The sequence below is a fragment of the Heterodontus francisci genome, chromosome 1 (assembly GCF_036365525.1).
Source record: "Heterodontus francisci isolate sHetFra1 chromosome 1, sHetFra1.hap1, whole genome shotgun sequence".
NCBI classification, from domain to species: domain Eukaryota; kingdom Metazoa; phylum Chordata; class Chondrichthyes; order Heterodontiformes; family Heterodontidae; genus Heterodontus; species Heterodontus francisci.
In genome coordinates this window covers 49,556,407-49,563,219 of record NC_090371.1, presented here as the reverse complement: position 1 = coordinate 49,563,219, position 6,813 = coordinate 49,556,407, and the positions used below count along the sequence as shown (strand labels likewise).

Below are 6,813 nucleotides of genomic sequence, written 5' to 3'. Positions count from 1 at the left end.
GACCTGCTGAGTGAATCCAGCATTTCTTGTATTGAATTAATGTGATGTTTTCCGCTTCCCACACAAACCATCCTGAGTGATATTGCCAATCGACTGCCAGATTAGAGGCACTTCTGCCCTTCTAAGAACTGGGTTGGGATTGCCCAAACACACAGAATCTTTTAATACCAACATAAAAGGAAGATTTTAATCACATTCTGAGTTGGACTTGAACCCAGATGCTGGGGGCAAAAAGCTAGTGTGTTAATCCAATCGTCCACCACATCCACCACACCCTCTCTCTAAATAGCATTGAGATATTGCTACATATCGAATAAATATTAGGCTCACGGTAAATAGTATATTAGTAAAGAAACTTACAACAAAGGTAATTCAGTAATGTGCTATACTAGATTTTTTTTTATTTTTTATGGGATGTGGGCATTGCTGGCTAGGATAGCATTTATTGCCCTGGAGAAGGGGGTGGTGAGATTGCAGGCCAGTTCCTCCAGGAGATCTTCTGCCTCAGTCCCTAAAAGAGAGCGATTTATATAAATATACAAAAGGCAGTGAAACTATCCTTGCCTCTATTGCTGTATATTTGTGATCATTGTTTGATGTGCAAATATTTCCTCAGCAAACTCAGATCTCTGCTCCCTCTACTTCACTCCCTCCCAGGCCTCACCCAGATCCCACATGTCTGTGCTCAGTAAGCAGGGGTGCAATTCAGCAAACTGGTCAGTTCATCATTTCTCACTACACATTGTTGCACTCAAATACTCGTTCAGTATTGTTTTCCTGGCAGCCATATTGGTAATTTACCTTTGTCAGGACATCATAAAGCTGTGCAGACCAGGAATATCTTAAGTTTGATTCCCAGTAAGGACTTTTTTTTTAATTCATTCATGGGATTTGGGCATTGCTGGCCAGGCCAGCATTTATTGCCCATCCCCAATTGCCTTTGAGAAGGTGGTGGTGAGCTGCCTTCTTGAACCGCTGCAGTCCATGTGAGGTAGGTATACCCACAGTGCTGTTAGGAAGGGAGTTCCAGGATTTTGACCTAGCGACAGTGAAGGCCTAGGTCAATGCCGGGTGGTCCGTCCAGTTTCATTCCTTTTTATTGACTTCGTAGTGGTTAGATACAACTGAGTGGCTTGCTAGGCCATTTCAGAGGGCATGTAAGAGTCAACCACATTGCTGTGGGTCTGGAGTCACATGTGGGCCAGACCAGGTAAGGACAGCAGATTTCCTTCCCTAAAGGACATTAGTGAACCAGATGAGTTTTTACAATAATTGACAATGGTTTCATGGCCATCATTAGATGGGCTTTTTAATTCCAGATTTATTAATTGAATTCAAATTCCACCTTCTGCTGTGGTGGGATTTGAACCCATGTCCCCAGAGCAATACCCTGGGTCTCTGGATTACTAGTCCAGTGATAATACCACTACGCCAGTGCCTCCCCTTAAAGACTGAGTTAAATGAAGAGAAATCAACCAGGTTTCCTGTCCCAATCACAATCCAGCATTAGCTGCTGGAAAGTGCATGTGTGCAATTGTCAGGGATGACAAGATTGGGCTCCACTGTTGCCTCTTCATGGTCAGATATCATACTGATACTGTCTAGGCTTGAATGTGAGTGGCCACTTGGGGAAGCTATCAGAGGGCACCAGCACCTGTGGATCCATACCCCAGCAGGAGCCAGCACTTTCAGGAGAGATCAGAGAACATTTATGGGGATTTTCTTTTAAATTATATTCCTAATGTGTATTTGCACATTAAAATGAATATTTTCCCCAATAGAATCTATATAAGGAAATGTCAATTAGGGCATGATTTCCCAAACTGAGGTCCCCAGATCCTAGAGAGTCAGAAAAGGGATCCAGGAGTCTAAATATGTATGTTCCATTGTCATTCAAATTGTCAACTTATTTGTTGTCTTATTACCATGTTATTTCTGTTGCTATGCACAAATAAAACAATTAGGCTTTCCTACTTTCCTTTGGATGCTGATGCTGTTTTTCAGAACTTCATGTAACCTTAGCAACTCACTAAATTAAATATAAAAGCAGCTTTGGAGAGCTTTACGTGAGCAAAAGCAGCAGTAAAGATGTGCTTGCATTGTCAGGCACAAGAATAATTACACTCGAATCCTAGAAGACAAATTATTCCAAACCTGATGTTTTGTGGCTGATTCAATGTATTCATGTACTATAATGTAATTTACTGTAATATGGTTATTTTCTCTCATGATCTCTCCCTAATACAAGTCTGGCAGTCTTTCAACAGCTTCTTCTCCCATCTTCTTAGCAGATATTTCTGAACACATTATGCAGGGAGGTCTCTACAGTCAAGAGTGCTAAAATTTGGCTTTAGTGCCTCAGGGCTAGGAGGAAGCATCAGTGATTCTTTTTGGAAAATCCAGGTGCATAGACACAATGCGAGATCAAGATCAGGCTTGGCTTTGGTGCCTCCTATGATTGAATGAGCTGCCAACACTCACTCCATAGGGGCATTGGATACGATACCATGACAGATGACACTCTAAAGTCAGACCCCAAAATGAGTCAATAAATGCAGGAGAGATTAGGAGATAAAAATAACAAGACCTATTTTTAAGTGATACAGAATGCAAAACAAACAATAAAATCTAAAGACTGAACTAAAACACAAACCTGACTCAAAAGAGACAAATATACTGTAATAAAGTTAACCAAATATCTTAAGTTAATTGTTAATTGTCTCTCGACAAAAGTAAATTGGCCATGATTTTGCATAGGTACCCTTCATCAGAACTAAAAGTTAGGCAGGCATTTTAGTAAAGTTGGAAAAAGAGAGGGGAGGGGGAAAATAATCACAAGATACACTAATAAATAGATACACTAACCATAGAGGAAGTTAATAGGTTAATAACCTGAAAACTGCTCTGTAGAAGACTGTTAGATGATGTTAAAGATTATCAGTTGATTTGAAATTGAAAGAAAAAATGCAAGTGATATGGACGAATCCACCAATCAGAAGAAAAAAAAAGTGCTCCAACCAAAGGGCTGCAGAATGCCAAGCAGCAAGATGAGAAACTGTTCCTGAAGACTGGATTGAGCTTCACTCAGATAGGCCAAAGATGGTACAATCAAAATAGGAATGGAACAGGGAATTAAAGTGGCAAAGGATATCAGAATCTCACTTATATTTAGAACCAAGATCCTCAGCAAAATAGTCGCCTAGTCTGCGTTTGGTCAATGTAAAGGAGACCACCTCATGAGCAATGAATATGGTACAAAAGCAAAATACTGCCAATGCTGGATATTTGAAATAAAAACAGAAAATGCTGGAAATATTCAGCAGGTCTTGCAACATCTGTGGAGAGAGAAACAGAATTAACTTTTCAGGTTGATGGCTAGATGAAAGGTCATTGACCTGAAATGTTAACTTTCTCTCTCCACTGATGCTGCCAGACCTGCAGAATATTTCCAGCAGTTTCTGTTCTTATTTATAATACATTCTTGTAGTATGGAGGAAGTAGACATGAATTGATTTCTCAAATGGAAGGAGTAGTTGAAGTCCGGGATGGTAGTGTGAGATGTTATGTAGAAAGATGTTGGATCTCCTGTGGTTGTATGGGAAGGTGCCAGGGAAGGAAAGCAAAAGTGGCAGTGATGGAAGAGTGAATCATGGTGTTGGGGGGTGGGGGGAGGGTTAATTATTCATTAAAATGCAGCCTAACCAATCTACATCCACCACCACCACTTTTATCCACCTGGATAAGCTTGTTTACACATTGAAGAACTTTTTCTTTAACTCCATTCACTATTTCCAGACCAAAGATCATATGGCTTCAAGTTATGCCTGATTTTTTCATAGAATATGTTGAATTATTTTTTTCAGTCATACTTGGTTTCCTTCCCTGACTTCTTGTACACAGATGACTGTATTGGTTCTATCTTCCTTGCTTTGAGCTATAACATTTCATAAATTTTGTTTCTAACTTCCACTCTTATTACTTTCACATGATCCATCTCTGACTCTTCCCTTCTGTGATTTTGCTACTGCCCACTGATATCTACCACAAGCCCACCAACTCTCATGGCTACCTTGATTATACATCTTCCCATCTCACTTCCTGTAGATATTCAATTCCCTTTGTCTCTGTCACATCTGCTCTAACAATATCACCTTCCATACCAGAGATTTTGAAATCGCCTCCTTTTTCCTCAGCTGAGGATTCCCCTCCACATGGTACTTGGGGCCCTTGGCCATATCCGTTGCATTTCCCATTCTTTTACCCTTGCCCCTTCCCCTCCATCCTAGAACCATGATAAGGTCCCCTCTGTTGTCACCTTCTACTCCACCTGCCTCTACATTTGACAGATAATCCTGTCTCTCCCAACCTCCAACATGATCCCACCTTTTAATTCCTCTCCCTTACAGCATTCTGAGACCTGTTTCATCTGTGACTCTCTGCTCCATTCTTCTATTGCCCCTAATGGACTCAGAGGAGATCCAATGTTTCGACTTGAAGTTATTATTGGAAAAGTGGCCCATGTTCACCCTCTTCCCTTGTTTGAACAGAGCCAGCACAGTCATGTGGCAGTGGTAGCGCTTTCCAATGAGGCACTCCTGGAGGAAATTGAACTTGGAAATCTTGAGCAAAAATACATCCAACCACAGCAATAAGAATCAGGCAAATTGCACAATGGGAAATTATTAACCAGGTTAATTCTAGGCCACCATCCAATGAGGACAACACTTTTTCAGGAAGGTACTTGGTTAACCCCTTTCCCACTTTTGGGTTCTTCTCTGAAAATTATTTTTGGCTTTTAGTTAACCATTTCCCCCTTTTACTAATTTCTGCATGTTTTGGCTTATCATTTACCTGTTTTCTGGTTAACCATTTTCCATTTCTGACTTGTTCTCCCAGGTATTTTCCACTTTCAATTAACAATCTCCCACCATTTACTAATTTTTGCAATTTTTCATTTACCATTTCCCTGCTTTTCAGTTATCCATTTCCCATTTTGGACTTAGTCTCTGAGCATTATTTTTAACTATGTGGTTAATCATTTCCCCTTTCAGCCTTGGCCTCAGCATCCATTTTTTGACATTTGGATGCCTCAGCATCCATTCCCAATTTTTACTGATTTTTGTCCAAGATACCAACATGACCTGACAGAATTGTTGCTCAATGCCAGCATGAGTTTCACATTCAGTAAGTAAATATAAATGTTTAATTGCATCACTAATTTTTATACAGAAAAAAAGCACTTGCATTGTGTTACAGGGGGTGCAGACTAATTTTTATAACATGGGACGAGGACCTCAGAAGCAAAAATCCCTGGTGTAGAGAGTAAAGTAAGTTTCTGTGTTGTAATTTCTATGTAATTCTGGAAATTCTGGAGTCTGTTAGATGGAGTCCAAATATAGTTTTTAAAAAATCATTTAAGTTCTATTAAGTCATCAGGGAGCTTTTGTAGTCTATTCTTTTTCCTCTTGAAATGTATCTCCATTACTTTATATCAGCTGGTAAACTAGTTACTTCTGTAAATAGATCACCTGTATAGAGTTGGGGAAAAATTATTTCCATTTTTTATCCATTGAATGAATGAAAATTGATAAACCTATACTGACTAAATATACTGCTGACAACTTTTCTTTCATAGTTATGAATAGTTTTTACAACAATTTCTGCTTGATCAACTTTTCCTCCAAATTTAGATTGAATTGGTCATTATTTAAGAGCTGAACATATTATAACATCATACTGCTGGTAAAAATAGAAACTACAAAAACCATCAAGCTTGCAATGGTATCATGGAAATTGTGCTGCTGACCAAGGGAAACTCACTTTGGAGAGGATTAGTTTTGTATCCATTAGGGAATCATTCCATCATGAACATGCTTCGATTAGTATCATAGAATCTTACCGCACAAAAGGGGGCCGTTTGGCCCGTCATGCCAGTGCTGGCGCTTTGAAAGAGCTGACCAATTTAGTCCCATACTCCAGCCTTTTCCCAATAATCCTGCAAATTAGTCCTCTTCAAATACATGTCCAATTACCTTTTGAAAGTTCCTAAGACATTTGATTCCACCACTCTTTCAGGCAGTGCATTCCAGATCTTAACTGTTTGTGTGAAAAAATTCTCATTTCCCCTCTAGTTCTTTGGGCAATAATTTTAAATCTATGACCTTTGGTTACCGACCCACTTTCCAGAGAAACCAGTTGCTCCTACATGCTCTATCATAACCCTTCATAATTTTGAATACCTCTATTAAATCCCCCCCTTAACCTTCTCTGTTCCAAGGAGAACAATCCCAGTTTCTCCAATCTTACAAATAGCTGAAGTCCCTCATCCCTGGTATCATCCTGGTAAACCTCCCCTGTACCCTCTCGAAGGCCTTGATATCTTTCTTAAAGTATGGTGCTCAGAATTGTTCACAATACTCCAGCTGAGGCTTAACCAGTAATTTCTAAAGGTTTAGCATGGCTTCCTTGTTTTTTGTTTTCAATGCCCTAATTTATAAAGCCAATATCCTATCCGCCGTCTTAACTGCTTTGTCAACTTATCCTATCAAGTTCAAGAATATGTGACTATGCACCCCCAGGTCCCTCTGCTCTTGCACCCACTGAGAACAATACCATTTAGATTATACTATCTCTCCATGTTGTTCCTCTCAAAGTACATCATGTCACACTTAGCTGCATTATATTGCATCTACTATGGTCTGGATTTTACCAGCCCTCTGCAGACAGGCTGGGAGGTGGGTGGGGGGGGGGGTTGCTGGTAAAATAATGGCGGAAGATGCAGGAGGGGAACCCAATGTCTTCCTGCTGCCACTG

At 40.0% G+C, this 6,813-nt stretch overlaps 1 protein-coding gene across 1 annotated transcript in view; it reads left to right on the top strand.

Moving 5' to 3' along the window:
* Positions 1 to 6,813, top strand: part of dym (dymeclin) — a 712,143-nt gene that overhangs the window by 26,597 nt on the left and 678,733 nt on the right. The gene's annotated exons all lie outside the window — the stretch shown is intronic.